Raw genomic sequence first — 17,924 nt, 5'->3', positions numbered from 1 at the left:
CAAGAGTCATCTTCACAAGACTAAGCAGAACCGAGATTCCCTTCCCTCTTCTGCCTAAAAGAGATTTGAATATTCGTTTTTAATTTGTTGAGTATCCCATTTAAATCTTCAAAGATGAAAAACTTTGAAGTATATCTGTTCTGGAACAGAAGTACTCTAATCATCCCAAAGAAGTATAATTGACCTAACTTTCGCATGACTGTAAATGTACACATATATACAATCTACAGCAATTAAAGCATATTTCTGGCTAGTTTAAAGAAGCAGGCCACAGACGGATGGCTTTTCCTCAGACTTCCAATTTGGAATTGATTTCTTGTTATAGATCAGAGCTTCTGTCATTTCATTTCCAAAACCCTAAAGGGTTTTCTGAGCCAAGGAGCCCGGCTGGCTTCCCCCTGAGTAGGAGAGGGTAACCTCCACGGGTCTTTACCCTGGACACCCTGGCTACTGGGGAGGGAGAAGAATCAAAGGGACTTGAGTCGTCCCTGTTGGCAGGCTCCATTGTGGGTCTGATTTGGGATTGGAGGGGATGGGGATGGAGATCAGGCTAGCGCCCGTTTTTTAAATCTTTATCCACCATTAACCCCGGCGCCCAGTGTGCGGCTGGGATCAGGTCATTGGTCAATCCCCCATTCAGAAACACCCCGGAATATTTCAAAGTTAAGCCCCGTCTACAACTAAAAAAGTATTACTCATCAAACGTTCACTCTCTCACTCTCCAGTCCTCCCAAGGATCTGCCTGCCTCTCGTTCTTCCCTTCCTTCTTATATTCCTCCCTTTATGGTCCACTGTTTTGTCTTCCCACTTGGAGGAGGAAAAAGTTTTGGAACTTCCCCAAGTTTCCATATTCCAGTTTAATGAGGTTTGGTTTGGGGTCTGATAGTGTCATGCCGTGAGCAAATTGGACCAAGAGTGGACCCACGTCCTACTCTTTATAACTCTTTGGTTGGATTAGGAGTTGGGAGTTTTTTAAAATAAGATTCTGGAATTGTACTTTGCCTCACAGGAAATATATATTCACACCTGATACATCTATTTTCAACCTTCCCCTTGTCCTTCACTTGGTGCAAGCACACCATGTGTAACCTATTGCTTCTCCACAGTATGTTCCTTCAGTTTCAAAAGCCTAACAAGATAGACTTAAAAATGTAAAAAACATTCAAATCTGCTTTATCAAGAAAGACCTTGGCGCTGATATGTTATCTCCTTACCTTTTCGATCCATTTTGGTTGTTTCAAGGTTTATTTGCCTCTCCTCCTGCTTGTTCAGAAGAGGAGTAATGAGGACCCAGAATGAAAAGGAGAAGAGGAGTCCAGAATAGATAGAGTGTAGAGGAGTGTTTGTCTGGAGTGGACAGTTGCCATGAGAATAGAGTTACAAAAGGGGGTGTCTCTACCTAGCTGCCATCACTCCTGATGGAGAAGACACACTGACTCAATGAGATTATTGATCCAGGGAGGAAAGGAAGGGGGCATGCTAATCAACAGTGTGAATGGCCATGGATGCAGTCCTGGCGGGCGGCTGGTCAGTCAGCCAGTCAGTCAGCCAGTCTGTGTCTCTCTAAATGTCTCAAAGGCTGAGCAGATCACACTGGGGGTTGTGGCCCCTTAAAGACTACTCATAGGATAAACTATAGGACTTAAGTCCACCTCCCCATTCATCATGCATTGGATCCCTGCTTGCTAAGTACTTTGGACATGACTGATGGCGGATATTGTACGCACAATCTTAATTTTTTATAAACGAGACACATCTAGTGTTTCACATGTCATTCTTTCCCTCTGACTTCATTTGGAAAGAGCCTTGGTGCGGAAGCCCAGACTGATGGCATGTTTCCAAGTGCCTGAGATTATTGTGAAACAAAAGCCTCAAAAGGCATGACATCAGAGCGGCTTGACATTGGTTTGAACTCGTTATTTCAGGTGGGAAGAATTACGAGTCGCTTCAGTTGCAGGTGATCGTGTCCAGTGAATTGGTTTCACATAGTTGCACGTTCTTTGTGGCAGGTCTAATGTTGATTATCTCGACAGTTTTAACCTGTGTGTTATCGCCACAGCATTCAGGAAACACTGACGTATACAAAGCCTCTGTTGTTATCTTTTGCTATCTGCTTCCTTTGAATTAAGATAGGTGGGGATTTGTCAACACAATGTTGACCAATCATGTTGATAGAATATATGTGTTTTATGAATACATGTGCTCCTCCTAGCTCCTTAAATATAGTCATAAATCAATATATGTGCAGCGCAGAAAAGAATACCCATGACCCATTTTGAATGAACTGTGGCTGAATTCTATGTGGAAGTTGAACCAAAGTGAAAACATTGTGTAAATGATGTCATAAAATAAATACACTATTAACAGCAATTGGTTGCTAAGAGTCATACATTTTTAAAGCTTTGAAGCAATGGAGCCTGAAGGATTCCGGCCTCCTGTGGTGTTATAAGACTCTCAGATTATTGGAATAATTGGCCACAAAGAAGGTTCATATAAATGTAAACGATAATACATGTGTTCAGTTTCACATTTTGTATATTATGCAAACTTTTTTTTAATACTAAACCAAATTGAGTAATTATTCACCAACACCACCAGGTTTACATCTTTCATTTTGATCTTATACGTCAGTAGCAGTCCAAAGTGTAACACTTTTTTGTTTTGAAACATTAAAGAAAGCATCAGATGATTAAGATTACAAATTTGGCATCAAAATGTAGCGTTGTGTTGGCTCTTCAAGTTAAGATCCTGTAGATAACTCTATTTCACAAGCTGTTTCTCCTTGCTTCAAATCGAGCCCCAGTCACAGCCGTTGCAAAAGCTTTTACCTCAGAGGCAACAAGCCAACTGCTTTGTTCATTATGATCATTTGATCGGGGCTTGAAAAGAGATGCAGAGGGGAGGAAATACTACAAGCGCCTCGAATCCCACTTCCCTGTCCCAAAAACCACAATCCAAGACAAAATGTCACTTGCTACCTGCTTTTCCCAGAATGGGAAGAAAGCGTCTGTCTCTGTGTCGAGACGACAAGCCGACAACTCGCTTGATTTGGGTCAGAACCCCGACAGGAGTTGGAATGTGGAATCTATATATGTTGACAAACTTGGCTACCCCTCTGAATGGGGTTTCTGATTACACCTCATCATGCGTGGGAATTTCAGCGTGTCCCCAGCCCTCTCCGAGAGGTGCCTCTCGGGCAATCATGTGGTCATACTACCTGACTCTGTGCTGCTCAGAGTGCAGTTGACAAAAACAGCCTGAGGCACATCATGTGGAAAAGATTCAGTCTGCATACATACATCCTGTCTGCAGCACCTCTCCAGTTAAGTGAATGAAGCACCAGGCTGTCTGTTGGTCCTGCTCACCTGTGAAGGGAAATGGTGTGTGTGTGTGTGTGTGTGTGTGTGTGTGTGTGTGTGTGTGTGTGTGTGTGTGTGTGTGTGTGTGTGTGTGTGTGTGTGTGTGTGTGTGTGTGTGTGTGTGTGTGTGTGTGTGTGTGTGTGTGTGTGTGTGTGTGTGTGTGTGCGCGTGCGTGTACTTGTGTGTTTTTCCAACTTTCCCCCTAGAGAGCCTCTCAGTTATACTCTGCCGCAGCAGTTGAGTTCCACTCCTTCTCATGTCATGTAAAATGAAGGTCCCGGTCAGTGAGAGCTTTCACTTGTCAGTCATCCTGAAGAGGTCCTGGGGTGTAGAGCTGCTCGCCTGTGTTTATTGTACACTTTCTCGACCTTACTTGTTTGGTCCTTTCTTTCTCTCTCTCTCTATCTCGCTCTCTCTCCCACGCTTATCTCATCCTCTCTCTCCATTTTACCCACTCTTTCTCTCTTCCCTCCCTCTCCCTCCCTCTAACGATCTCTAGTCTCCCTTCTTCCCTTCACTCTCCTCCCTCTGTCCCCTTCTCCCTCCCTCCCGCTCTCCCTCCCTTTGTGTTATTAGAGCCCTCTCACTGCACTCGGTTGCTTGCAGCTCAGCCTGTCTGCAGCGCTGCTCCCTCCACTGCACCTCGCAGAGCACACACACACACTGCTGCGCTGGCTTTAACGCAGACTGACGCCGCTGCCATAGGACTGATTGAAATTCGTGTCTCAAAGTTGCTAATGCTCACTGAACCATTTTATTGAAGATAAAGTAAATAAAATAGGTTGCCATATGAGAATTCTCTGGAATAGACTGGAATGATCTGGCAGGTAAAACACACTCACTCACAGGCAGGCCGGCCGACAGGCGCACACGCACGGATGCACACACGACCGCATACACGTACGCGCACTCAAACACTCACACGCACGGAGTGTGAAGAGGTACAATTCCTATTGGCTCATGGAGTTTTGTTGATGGACTGGGTGGTGGAGGTGGGGTGGTGATCAGGAGGTTTGAGGGAGAGAGAGGTATTTTCTATGGCTCAGGAATTTCACAAGTCCAATGTTTTTTAAGAAGCTTTGCAGAAAGCTAACAGTTTGATTTAAAGCCTGTTCCAGGGAATGCCACCTATACATTCACAATCTATAGATTGTACGGTACAGCGTCCTTGTCTAGCCCATACTTTTGCGATGAGGTAGTGTACATACGTATGAATGTATGGTATGTGGATGAATGACTATCCTAAATCACGGTATGCTTAGGGTGAATGACACGTGTATTGCTAGCATGCAGAAGTATTTGCATGAAAAAGGAAAATGTCCTCAGGGCTCTCATCTATTTGTATTTTGTTGGTTAGTGGTAGGAAACTGTCCCAAACCAAATAGCCCCTGACGACAGTCTCAACTGTGTCGTAAAAGTCTTATTGACTGTAAATACAGAGTTTTTCCATTACTCTTCAACTTGTGCCTACACAAACAGCCCGAAGGCTGCACGTCAGCCAAAGAAGTTCATATCATTTTTTTTTCTGTTGAACTTTAAACCTCCTTTGCCTTTTCTTTCCCATTAATATTTCAATATATTTTCTGAATAGATGGACTAAGTGTGTCGGTTGAATCCCTGACCCAGCCATTGTTACTTCAGGCTTAACCAAATCACATCAAAATGATCATTGTGTTCATTTCTTAAACTTCTTGTAGACCACTATGGACCCCTCGTTTAAAGAAACTAGCTACCTTTCATATTCTCAACCAGAATTATGTCAATTTCCCCTTGTGTTTGATATGATTCCTTTCTGCACTGTAAAGTGGTATAGGTGACAAGGTAATACTTTTGCCATTGTGCTCAATAATAAATATTCTTCCAGGTCTTACTCAGTTGGCTGCTCACGAAAGAGCGTTTGGACTGTGTGTGCATTGTCGCAAGGCGCCGAGGTCATTGGGAATTCAGTCTCTCTTGCTTTTGTCAAATATTTCTGTGCTGTGATAGTTTTCTCATTTATTTAGTGAATAGTTGGGGGTGGATGGAGAGAGAGAGAGAAATAGTTTTTACATTATGTAAATGATGGAATGGGTCTCATAATCTCACATGTATTCAGCATAGCAGACATTGGACCCTGTGATACTGCCCTCCATTTTTACCATTGTTCGCATTTCACCCCTCTTACTGTTCCTCTCAATGGCTGTACCAGGCTTTAATCCAACCTGCCTTTCCAATGACAATGTTTACCACCTATCATTCAATAAGAGACCGAGAAGCGCACAATTGCCTTTGTAAGTAAATGCTACATGAATGCACCCGAGCCAGCCACAGAAGAAAGGGATTGTTAGCGGTATGAGGATAAGGTTGAAAGGAAAGGTTAGTTTGGTGTGTGTGTGTGTGTGTGTGTGTGTGTGTGTGTGTGTGTGTGTGTGTGTGTGTGTGTGTGTGTGTGTGTGTGTGTGTGTGTGTGTGTGTGTGTAACCCCTCACATGTGTTAACCCTTAAACCTTTAAACCGTTAAAAGGCCTAGAACTCTTCGAGAAGAGGGCTCCACACAAGGGTTCTGCAGCTGTCCTCATAGGAGAACCCTTTTTGGTTGAAGGTAGAGCTCTCTGTTGAAAACGTTGTACCTGGAACCAAAAAAGCGTTCTTCAAAGGGTTCTTCTATGGGGACAGCGAAATAACCCTTTTTGAGTGTGTAGTTCCACGTAGGCTAGACAGCAGCATATGTTTCTGGCATTAGCTAGAGATTAACCTGTACAGGCCCTTTGGAAAGTTGTCTGTCTACGGAACAACAAACGGACATCACAACATCAGGTGATTATTGCCTATAAGTAGGGATTAGATTGTAGATGTTGACAGTTAATTGGCCCTCCGCATGTGTGTTTAATGCACCTTTGTATGGATCAGACACACTAATGCACACAGGCCAAAGTGTCTGCAGGCACATACTAGAGTAAACCTCACCACCAGTGTCCCTCCCCTCCCGCCCCCTACTCCGTTTTTACAGATCACAGCGAAATATGTCATTATGTTTCTCACCCGCCGCGTTGTCGTGTCTCTTTCTGTTTGTGAGATTGTGCATTATAAGTGAGCTAATGAGGTTTCTAAATATAAAGATTTGCTCAGACTCCTACAGTGTGATGAAGGCCAGATGTTTGTCTTGGCGTGTTCTTTTTTCTCTCTTTTTTTTCATAAATTGTTTTCCCTTCAAGAGTCTTGACAGCATTAAAGATTAGCACTACAGTATAGCTGCTAACAACCATTAAGTATTTTCACCATTGTGTCACACAGTGTTTCTCAGTGTCCCCCCCACCCCCCACCCCTTCCTTCGCGCCGAAGCAGGGAAAATGAAAAACAATCATTCTGACCTCTGGCGACCCCTTTGTGACGCACAGTCAGTTAAATGGTTTGTAAGACGTTTAATTACCAAATGGTATAATCGTTATTCATCTCATCATTAGATGTATGATATTAACTGAATCGCCTCCCCTGAGTACTGTGTTTCACAGATCAATAGATTTAGACAGGGCTGGAAGGAAGGGGGAGGTTTAAACACTGGATATGAACAGACACTCTTTCTCTCTGTGATACCCTCACTCATTTATTTATGTAATTAGCTTTTATATAGGTTTAATTATGCAAATTGTCATTCCACACTCGGGGATGGCGGCAGTGTCTACACCTCGTTTTCCATGGTCTATACATCCTCGAGTGCATATTTTTCCGGGTGTAAGGACGTGTAACAATGGGCAAGGTTATGGATTTTCATATAAAATATTTTATTCTCTTGTTAGTTGGAATTCTTACGTTGCACTGTACACACAATACAATTGATATGAGCATTGTTTTGAAGGCATTTCATGGTTCTTAATTATCTGTGTCCCCAAGAGGTGCTAAGAAACGCTTACAGTTAGATAGTGAGCATAAACCAGTGTGAATCTGGTAGATTGGGGACCTTGGTAGACTGGGGACCTATTCATTGGTTGCACCTCCGGCACTTGGTTGCGCCATGCCGTTGTTATGAACGTTCATAAGCCGCCCTCCACCATAGTGGTGCTCAAGAATCGTAATAAGCCCAGGCATTCTGAACAGAGGCCGATGACGGTTTCCTCTAAATCACACTATAGTGCTTGGAAATACGATGACATTGCTGAAGTAGGCAAAATATTTAGTAGGAAACAACTTCGCCGTCATTATCATGTCGTCAAATTTACTTTAGACAGATGTCAATCAAATCAAATGTTATTTATCACGTGCGCCGAATACAACAGGTCCCTTTCAGTGAAATGCTTACTTACAAGCCCTTAACCAACAATGCAGTTTTAAGAAAAAAACAAGTGTTACGAAAGTATTTACTAAAATAAACTGAAGTAAACATATATATTTTTTAAATAACAAATAATTAAGGAGCAACAATAAAAGAACAGTAGCGAGGCTATATACAGGGTGTACCGGTACAGAGTCAATGTGCGGGGGCAACGGTTAGTTGAGGTAATTGAGGTAATATGTAGGTAGAGATCAAGTGACTCTGCATGGATAATAAACAGAGAGTAGAAGCAGCGTAAAAATGGGGGGTGGGTACAATGCAAATAGTCTGGGTGTCCATTTGATTAGCTGTTCAGGAGTCTTATGGCTTGGGGGTAGTAGCTGGTTAAAAAGCTTTTCGGACCTTGACTTGACACTTGTCATTAGCTAGCAAAGTTTGTAAAAACATTGCTAGCAATGCTAACGTTAGCTAACTAAAATCCGATGGCCTCACATTATACTGCATCTAAAGTCAATCTGGCGACATAAACGTGAGACAAAAGGTTTTCCCAAAAATGATTTTCCTCCGTTTGAAATGTCATTGTATTTCCCAGCCACTGTTATGCACTTCTGATGAAATCTTCAACAGCGCTCATTGACAATCCATTGAGTAGAAATATCTTGTGCCTTCAACTTCCACTGGACTGTATTAACACCTTCACGGTCTACTGAACAACCCATCGCCTACACACTGTACCGGCTATATCTGTCTTCTATCGTTCGTCAGATTTATGAAGATGTCTATTTCAAAAACCTTTGAATGCCTGTAAATATGTGCAAGTCAGTCAGTGGTAAATATCTATTGTTGTTAACACAAACACTGATCACTACAGTGAAGGCTTAAGTATCTATCACTGTTACTGTCAGAGCCCTAATCAGAAGGGGGGGGGGGGTTCTGTCTGTCTTAGCACTTGAGGAATCCTCATAAATTTCACTTGATGGCACTGTTTCCTTTTTCCTCCTCTGCACCCCTGGCCAAAGCAACAGGGGATTTTTTTTAATGTATGTTCCGCACGCTCCAAAAGCCTGGATCCCTCTTCTACTCCTGAGACAGAGTGGCTTTCCCTGTCTTTATCTATGGCTCAGGGAAACAAGTTAAGGAGGAACTCTCACAAACAAAACAATAATTGAACTTGTTAAAAGGTAGGTTATTATATTACTACAAACCTGATAGTTGAGTATTAGTGTGACATATACAGTATAGTTATGGCCTAAGGCTTGTCTTATTTCAGGTGCCTCACTGAGTGTAAAGGAACAATTTGTTTATTTATTGGATGATATTTTCGACATAATGTTCTTAAAAAGTCTCAATGATATATCTTAAACGCTGATACCAACATTGTTTCCTTAGCGGACCTCTTATCCGTCTGCACCTCTTCAAAGATGAAGCATAGCCTGTTACACTTCCTTATTGTTTGGTATTTCCCAAGCATTGCCAATTCCTGAATTCCAGGAATGTTCATTTTCAATATAAATCTCTTACAACAGGAATTCCGTAGTTATTCACCCGTTTAAATGAATTAAATTAGATTCCTCTGATGCTGCCAGGCGTTCCGTTGATAATTGCATCAACCAGGCTGAGAGTGTTTCTATGGCTGCAGCAGTTCATTTAAATCCACATCTTACCTACCTTCGCCGCCACACTTGATATACTGGCAACTATCTGTCGGTAGTGTTTCAGTAATGGCCTCCACGCATTTTAAAAGCCTCTAATTCTTTGTTCTTTCTCTAACTTAAAAGTATAAAATGCTAAACGCACAATGGCTGAGAAAGAGTAAGTGTTCAAGAAGAGAGCTATTGACCTTTTTTCCCCCTTTTACTCCTGATCCTGTCAGAAATAAAGTGAGGGCACCTCATTTTCCAGTATGAACCAAACTGAGTTTAAATATGGGATGGTGGTTTGGGACAGGGGACGGGGGGACGGGGGACGGGGGACGGGGAGATATCATGTGCTCCAAACTAAATGGTTAAGCATAGCATTCATAGGTGTTGGTCCTCTAATGCTCCTCCATGTGTATGAATACCCTGGATAAAGGCGATATACCATAGTGAAAAATAACCAGGTATGTCGGTAATATCTGCATCATAAATAAAGGCGGGAGTATAATTGAGCCCAAATCATTGCGTGGGGGGGGGTCTCCCCATGGTGGAGATGAAAAATGGGGATCTGTGTACTGGTAAATAGATAATCACACAAAAGTAATTGAGGTTTTCAAACCCCAATCTACTCTGCCAGCGTGAGCTCGTTTGCATGTTAATCACGGGAGTGATTCCCTTTCCCTTCATCGCGAGGAAGTCCGCACACTTTCATAACCAGCTTTTAATTGCATTTCAAATGTCACAGAGGTGGAACACATGTAATTTAGCCATAACTGTGTCCAAATTAATGGGCACGACAGAGCCGTTCCGTTGGAATGGGCTGAAATGAGACCGGCTGTTCTGCGTCTTCATTTTATTTAGAGATGCTTCGCTGTAATATAAGTGTCTCAGGGGCATCTTTTGACAAGTACGTCTCGATATTTATTTGCACGAAATCAAACGTGAACTCCATGAAGCTGTGTTGTATGTGTCTCCATCTCGATGATCGCCACTCATTGGGAACCGTGAATTGAATGCGATTAAAAGAGAGGTGAAAGAGTCAACGTATTGGGTTTGAGTGGATTTTCTTTCATCGCCAGGTGTTCTTTCGCGTATAAATTACCGAGATGATGTTTCCATAGCACAGCTTAGAGCACTCCGGAGAGGGAAACCTGCAAAACAGACCTATTTAATTTTTCATAGAAGAGGACCATCAGGAGCAATAAGCCAATATTCCTCTTCCCCCCTTTTTTCCAGATGCTTTTTCCAACCCTGCATCTTTCCAAACCGAGCCCTTACATTTTCCCCAGAAAAAAACAGCGGCAGCACTGCCGAGACCTACATGAAAGGAAGGAACTGTTGAAATGTTAATTTTACCATCTGCTGTTGAGGCCTGCTACCTGTTTGGTGTTCCCCCCCCCCTGCCTTCTTTAATTCCCAGTAGTTCTGTTCTGTTTTATGAATGTGCTGGTATTCTGGTTGTTTGAAGTTTGGGGATCTCAGAGCACGACTCTGACTGAAGAGGAAGAAAAAAACGGGTAAAAAACAGAGCGCCACATGGAGTGACAGTCCGATTAGCCCTCTTTCTCAAGTCCCAGTGCCTCCTCCCAGTCTCCCTCCTACCTGTCTGTCCCCTGATCCCAGTTACACTGTCTCTCCTCCCCAGTAACCCCCCCCGTCTCTCTCTCCCCTCCCTCTTCTCTCTCTACCACTCTCTCTCTTCTCTCTTTCTCTCTGAGTCTTAGTGTCTTCAGGGACCCATTTAATGTGTTTATCTAACTGCTTGGGATTTTAATCATTAGTTTACAAGACCCCAAACACCCTTTGTCTAATAATGCTTTCTTTGTAACACTCACACAGTCTGCGTAGCTTCCTGTAAGCCTTATAAACCCCCTGAAAAATAAATCATACAAAGCCAAATGTAAAAAATCAAATTCCTTTCAAAACTGTTCGTCTCCCTTTTTTTCCGGTAAAAAGTTGACACTTTTTAAAACGACATTTCACCAGGTTTTGCTATAAGGCTTTTGCCAAATGGACAGATTCCATTGTGAGATTTGATAGTTGGCAATTAGGGTGAGACATCCTGTGTGCAGAGTTGCTTAGCATTTTCCTTGGCTGGGATCTGATTGTTTAGTCTGCTCTCATTGTGAACAGTTTCTGAGCAGCAGTTGACGGTTGTTTGCAAAGTGCTAGGAAAATGTGAGAGGAGGGCAGGGGCTGTGCTGCGCTTTCTCTTCTAGTTATTTATTTTTCCCTGTCCTTGGAGCTTGGAAATCTGATTTGTGTTCATGTTTCTCTATTCTTTCTGAGCGGTTTTTAAGTGTGGCTGCTGAAATCTAGACTTTGTATGACCTCACTGCACGGCCTGTATTTCATTAATGACCAGGCCTGTGGTTTGGGTGGAGAGGAAAATCTTTCATATGACACCGTCTTGCATTAGTGCAGAGCAGCAGCTGCAGAAACCCCCCAAAAACATCAAATTTTGTGGCTTTGAAAGGTGTGAAAAGTTCACCTCCCTAAAGCAAGCCTTGCATTTATAAGTGTGCGGTGTGTTTTCAGAAACAGAACTACTGTAAATAAAAAGGCGTCTATTAATGACACATTTGTCTTTCATTCTTCCCGGCATCTTGTCAAGTCAATAGGGAAGAAGATGCATTTCAAAGTAAGATGTTTCCACGCACACTTTCACGTATTGTACTTCAGAGAAGCCACCTAAAATAACAAGCAGGTTTTCAACAGAAACTAGGCTGTCAGCATTTTGGCATTGAACCATATTATTTTGTGTACTTTAAGTACTTTAGGCTCTGCATGGTCTTCTTGTACAAGTGGGTTGTTTTGTTTCTTTTTGTGCAGTAGTGCCACATCTGGCCTGTGTAGCATTTCTTCACAGATTGATTTGCCAGGCTTTGTTGGAAGCGACTCACGCAAACCACTCAGCAATTGCTCTAAAAAGCCATTCGACAATACAACAGACTCACTTAGTGAACCTCTGCCCTCTGTGCTCTCTCGTCCTAGCCAAACTTCCAGACACTAGACTACTGTAACTCTGTCGGGTACCTTGCAGGATATTGAATATCCAAAAAGAAACCCCAGATTTGTCCAGTCCAAACAAAGAGCCCTTGTGTCACCCCCCATCCTCTCGTTAAACCAGAGAACTGTCATCATCATCGTGACACAACAAATGCTTTACCTCACTGCCATTAGATACCATGTGCATATTTTCCTAGATAATTCCTACTATCATTCATCATTAAACACTCCCCCTATGTGTGTGTGTGTCAGCGTGAAGTGTTCCGTTGTCAGTTTGGAACAGGGGAAGGAGTTGGGAACAGCAAAGAAGGCTGCGTACCAAATGGCACCCTATTCCTTTTTTATAGCACACTACTCCCAGAGACCGCATTGACTCTGGCCAAAGGTAGTGCACTATAAAGGGAATAGGGTGCCATTTGAGAGGCAACCCAGAAGATGGAGGGAGGTTGGTTAGTCAGTGAGGCTCAGTGGGTCTGAACAAAGGAGGGATTACCTAATAGTCCTGCTATCTATTTGAAGTCTGAGTCTGCTGTTTGTTTGGGGAGGTGCAGGGTGGATGGGATGGTGGGATGTGCTGTGAAACATCTCTGCAGCAGCTGATGGGCACTTTTAAGCTGTCAGAAACAGCCCCATCTGCCATCGGTTTCTCAATAGATAGGAACAGGCATCGACAGGGCAGGGCAAAATGGAAAGTTTAATGATGTCGGAATGTTCTCCCAAATTAGTACAACCTCTAAATACAGTATAATTGGGTGTCTGTGTTGTAAATTAAAACCCACCCAGATAATAACTTCACAACATCATCCCAGTATATGACTGTAAACTGCGTGAGATGCACAATCCAATAACTATTTCGGGATCTGATGTGAAAGGATCTGTAGTGAGAATGGTCTCTAAATGCATGTAAACTAACTCATTAATCTAATGTTTGTAAACACACTCGCGGATTGTCACCGAAAACGATGTTCCCTATTACGCAGAGATGAATTCTGTCTCAGCAAAATATCATCAGCTTGTCGTAAACCATTTAATTGCATGCCAAGAGAGTAAAAACAAGCCTGTAGGAGAAACACAGAACACATCACACGTTTGTTGTAACTGTTGGGGACTTGGGAACAACTTAAATTAATTGCTTTAATTAAGTATTGAGTTTTCTTGGATTAACCTTCACAGCCCCCCATTTAAAAATACATCAAAAGTGATAGAAAAACACGTGTTCTCTACATGAGTCAAGAGTTGACTATAAGAAAGGGTTTCTTTCGTTTGTGGGCAATTTCTACAAAATGAGGGTGTTCACTGAGTTATGTCCATTGTAGCGTACACTGCACTTTTTTAAAAAACTCCTTGAGTTTAAGCCACTCAAATTTTCTCCGACAAATTTCGAAAATATGACCTTTCTCCTTGTCATTTTGAAATCAACCATATTACAACATGCACGCCGCTCTCAAGCCCACCATCAATTTCTGTCTTGATAAATTGTGCGCCTAGTCCCACTTTTAATGCCATCGCCGTCTGCTTTTCCCTCCACTCAAAGCCCTGAATGTGGACAGCTTTTAAGGTAGTGAGGAAGAAAACTGGTAAGTGGCTCATTTCTCCAGCTAATGTCTTTTTATTGCAACTTTAATAGCCTCTTTATAATAGACTATCATGTATTCCTCCAAATGTCCTCTTCATACGTTGGCTGCCTGGCTATGGCTAAAATGTGGTCTGAAAGTCATTGTGACTGTACCTTTTTTTTTTTAACACAAAATCAATGACATGTTGTTTAGGTAGTTGCGCCCACTCGGTCACTCTGTGTTCAGGCAATTGTCCCCAATGCCAAATGAAATGGCCGTGTAATAATTGCAGTAGGTGACTATTTTCAAAGTGACGTTCTTCTTCATTCACTGTCCCACTCTGCAAGATGAGTCTCTATTTGTTTGTGGTGTATGCCCATGGATGGTTGGCAATCTACAACATACTTGAGCCCACCATACAAGAGTGCACTGGAACGAACAGGTAGTCATTGAAAAGCAATGTGGAGCTTATTGCCATTCCCGGTATTTTCAATTGGATGGAACATTGGAGTTTTCATTGACATTGACATGTTTCCGGGAAAACCATCAAAGTGGCTTCTAAACTCCACCAAAGTTCAGCCAAAAACTTGTTGCTTGAAAGACTTTTTTAGTTTTCCGAGGCAAATTGCAGAGCATCACACCGAGTCTCGAGAAGTGTGCCACAGAATCATCTACCAGAAGTAAAAATTGCCACTTGCATACTGTCTTTGACCGAGGAAAGCCTTAACCACTCCTGAGGAAAATGTGCCGTTTAGAAAGATATAAAGAAGTAATTTTATTACGAGGTACATCTCCCTCTCAGAAGTGATTTCATTTCTCCTTTCAGCCTCCACAGGAGCATTTATTTGATCTCATATTCCTGAGTTTAACTGCCTCAAACCAGCCAGCCTCAGTTTATTTTCATTTGGAAAACAAATTTTCTGCTGAAGAGGAGGTGGAGGGGGTGGTTGTGGCGTATATCTGGGAACTGCAAGTTTCTGTAAGTTTCTGTAAGTTTCTGTAAGTTTCTGTATTGAATGTAAACGTCCCGTTTACAGAGCGACTTTTCACGCTATTGGATTGTTGGAAACCAAACCAGACGGAGAAAGAAGCTTGATTGGTGCGTTTTGCCACGCTCACAATTTCATCCCTATCTCCTCCTTCTTCCCCTCCCTCACTTCCTCCCTTGTGAATGCAGAGTTTTAGGAGTCCACCTCCATGGAGCTTAACTTCACGATTCAAAAAATGACATTCCTCAAAAGTTTCCAGACAAGCAACTACTGTACCTTCACTGAGTAAATTCTTTGAGACTGTTGACCAAAAGTTGACCGCCAGGTGCGGTAAAATAGAGAGAGCTGGTCCAGCATCTCAGTTCCAGAACCTCAGGTGTGTGTTTGCCACCAACCTGAGTGTAGAGCTTATTATAAACCAAGACTTAACAGAGCTGGCATCCCACCAGCTTGAAGGTCCTCTCTGACCCCCTGCCCTTTTACACAAACCCCCCGCATGGGTCTCTACAGATGTCCAGCTGGAGTAGCTCTTTCCCTTTCCTGCCTCTCTCTCCTTCTCTCTATCTCTCTCTCTCTTTCTCTCTCTTACTCGCTCTCTGTCCCTCCCTCCCTCTCTCTCATTCCCTCCTTCCCTTCCACACCTCCATCTCCAGAAATCATCTTTCTCCACCTGCAACACCTACGTCTTCTTTAAGCCTAGACTGATGACAGCACGATGAAAACATTTTTTTGCGAGAAGTGCAGTTTCAGAGCCCGGAACTCCCACTCTCCTGAATAGTTCCCCTTTTTTATTTGGGTAGCCTCCACTGGGCTCCGTTCCATTCTGAGAATTACCTCCAGATGTAATTCCTATCCCGCCCTCGCCGAATTAGTGGCTAGTAAAAATTAGGTTTAAATTAGCGGCGGTGTGGAGAATGGTTAAGTTAGAAATGTCCATATAATGAGTTTATTATTCTTTGGTGAGATGCCATTTTTCCTGAATTAATTTAAGTTTTCTTTTATGTAATTGGTGTCTGGTTGAATGGTATTACTGTCATGAATGGATGGCCTCTGTGTGTCAGTGGTCGTTCAGAACAGTGAGGTGAGTGGAGCTCCAGTACCAGACAGGACAGATCTATGTACCACTGAACTGCTGCTGATAGCACTGACCTGTTAAACACCATCTAATCTACTGTCTATATACACTGAGTGAACAAAACAATAGGAACACCTTTTTAATTTTGATTTGCACTCTGTTTTGCCCTCAGAACAGCTTCATTTCATTGGGACATGGACTCTACAAGGTGTAGAAAGTGTTCCACAGGGATGCTGGCCCATGTTGAGTCAAATGCTTCCCGAAGTTGTGTCAAGTTGGCTGGATGTCCTTTGGGTGTTGGACCATTCTTGATACACACGCGAAACTGCTGAGTGTGAAAAACCCAGCAGCGTTGCAGTTCTTGACACACTCAAACCGGTGCGCCTGACACCTACTTCCATACCCCGTTCAAAGGCACTTAAATCTTTACTCATGCCCATCCACCCTCTGAATGGCACACAGACACAATCCATGTCTTAATTGTCTCAAGGCTTAAAAATCCTTCTTTAACCCGTCTCCTCCACTTCATCTACACTGATTAAAGTGGATTTAACAAGTGACATCAATAAGGGATCATAGCTTTCACCTGGATTCACCTGGTCAGTCTATGTCATGGAAAGAGCACTCAGTGTGTATCTATGTTACCAAACTAACTCCACTATATGGAATCTACAAACTGCTTCTACTAAGTTGACATAGTAGAGGCAGTTTGCGGTGTGTTAAAATGCAGGTGCTGCGGCCTTTTGATTTTCACTGGACTTGGTGTTAACTCTCGTTTTAACAGGCGTAGCTACGGTTATGTGAAGACTATGGGAAGCCGTGGGATCCTCAGCACACGGTGTGTGAAGGTCAGAAATGGCTTTCCTATTTATCTCGAACGGAAAATACATCTGTGGAAGCGGGCTATTGTGTGAATCCTTAACCGTTCTCTTTCATCTGATGACACCTTGCCAGGCCAGGAACATTAAAACCCAATATCCATGTATTTTTCAATGTGAGTACGAATCGAATTTAAATTGCAGCCTTTACAATATGATAATATCTACGGTGAGAAAAGGGGAAGTTGTCTGCTATGCTCCTAGACTTTCATCTGTCTCCAATCTGCTGTATAATAGGTAAACTGCTGTGAGGTGCACTTGCTTGTTTAAATTTACCCACACAGCCGAGCCTTTGATTTCATCAACGCGTCTAATTCAAATATGTCCTTTTGAAGAAAACCTACATTTTAAAGGGAGAGAGGAGAGCGGAGCGCAGAAGAGCCAATTTAACCTGGAGTGTCTGTCGCATTCTCCCCCAGTTTTTCTGTTTGAAGTGCCCGGTCAGCTTGAACTGTCTGACTTCTGTCATTTCTATCTCTTTTATTTTTCTCCGCTGCAGCAGTAACATATAGACTTCGGTTCCCCTGCCTGCAAGCTGGGGGCTGGTGGAAGAGAAGAGGAGGGAGGGAAGGGGTGCAGCTAGGCAGGCAGGTATCATTAAGCAGCTAGAGGAGAGAGAGAGAGCTGAAGCCAGTGGAACGGCGCTGAGTGAGTGCTGTACGTGGCTCCTCGCGGAGCATGTTGATATTTCTGTCCTTATGAATGTGCAGCCGGTTTATTTTCAATAGGAACTGAAGGCTGGGCAGTTCCACCTCAAGCTGCTTTTTCGGCCTGTTGATATTGAGTCAAGCAAACACTCACTCTGGGATGTCCTGTTGGGCACCGGGCCAAAGTCGCAAATGGAAGTCGAATGTGAGACTCCTATGTAGGGGAGGGAGGGAGCCTAAAGAGAGGCAAGCGGCCAGCCTAGAAGGTTAGGGTTGGTGAGCTGCCCAGTGACCACCAGTTTAAACTATTCACTTAACAGCTCATTTTCAACCACTGGATGGAAGTGGCATACTGTAAATCTTGATTAATACACTGAGTTGCTGTCTCGATCTGTTAGGCTACGTCTCTGTGAATCTGAATTGCACTTCTTTTTTTTCCCTCAATACAGCTGCTTGGCTCAGTCGGGGCCGGCTCCTGCTTCTCTTTTTAGATGAATGACTGATTAAAAACATATTCTTGCTGT

General features: G+C 43.0%; 1 protein-coding gene across 15 annotated transcripts in view; it reads left to right on the top strand.

The window, feature by feature from the left end:
• Positions 1–17,924, top strand: part of LOC112214374 (forkhead box protein P2) — a 114,759-nt gene that overhangs the window by 13,052 nt on the left and 83,783 nt on the right. The gene's annotated exons all lie outside the window — the stretch shown is intronic.

The sequence above is a fragment of the Oncorhynchus tshawytscha genome, linkage group LG15 (assembly GCF_018296145.1).
Source record: "Oncorhynchus tshawytscha isolate Ot180627B linkage group LG15, Otsh_v2.0, whole genome shotgun sequence".
Lineage (NCBI taxonomy): Eukaryota > Metazoa > Chordata > Actinopteri > Salmoniformes > Salmonidae > Oncorhynchus > Oncorhynchus tshawytscha.
The sequence above is the reverse complement of the archived record's forward strand: the minus strand, read 5'-3'. Positions and strand labels throughout refer to the sequence as shown.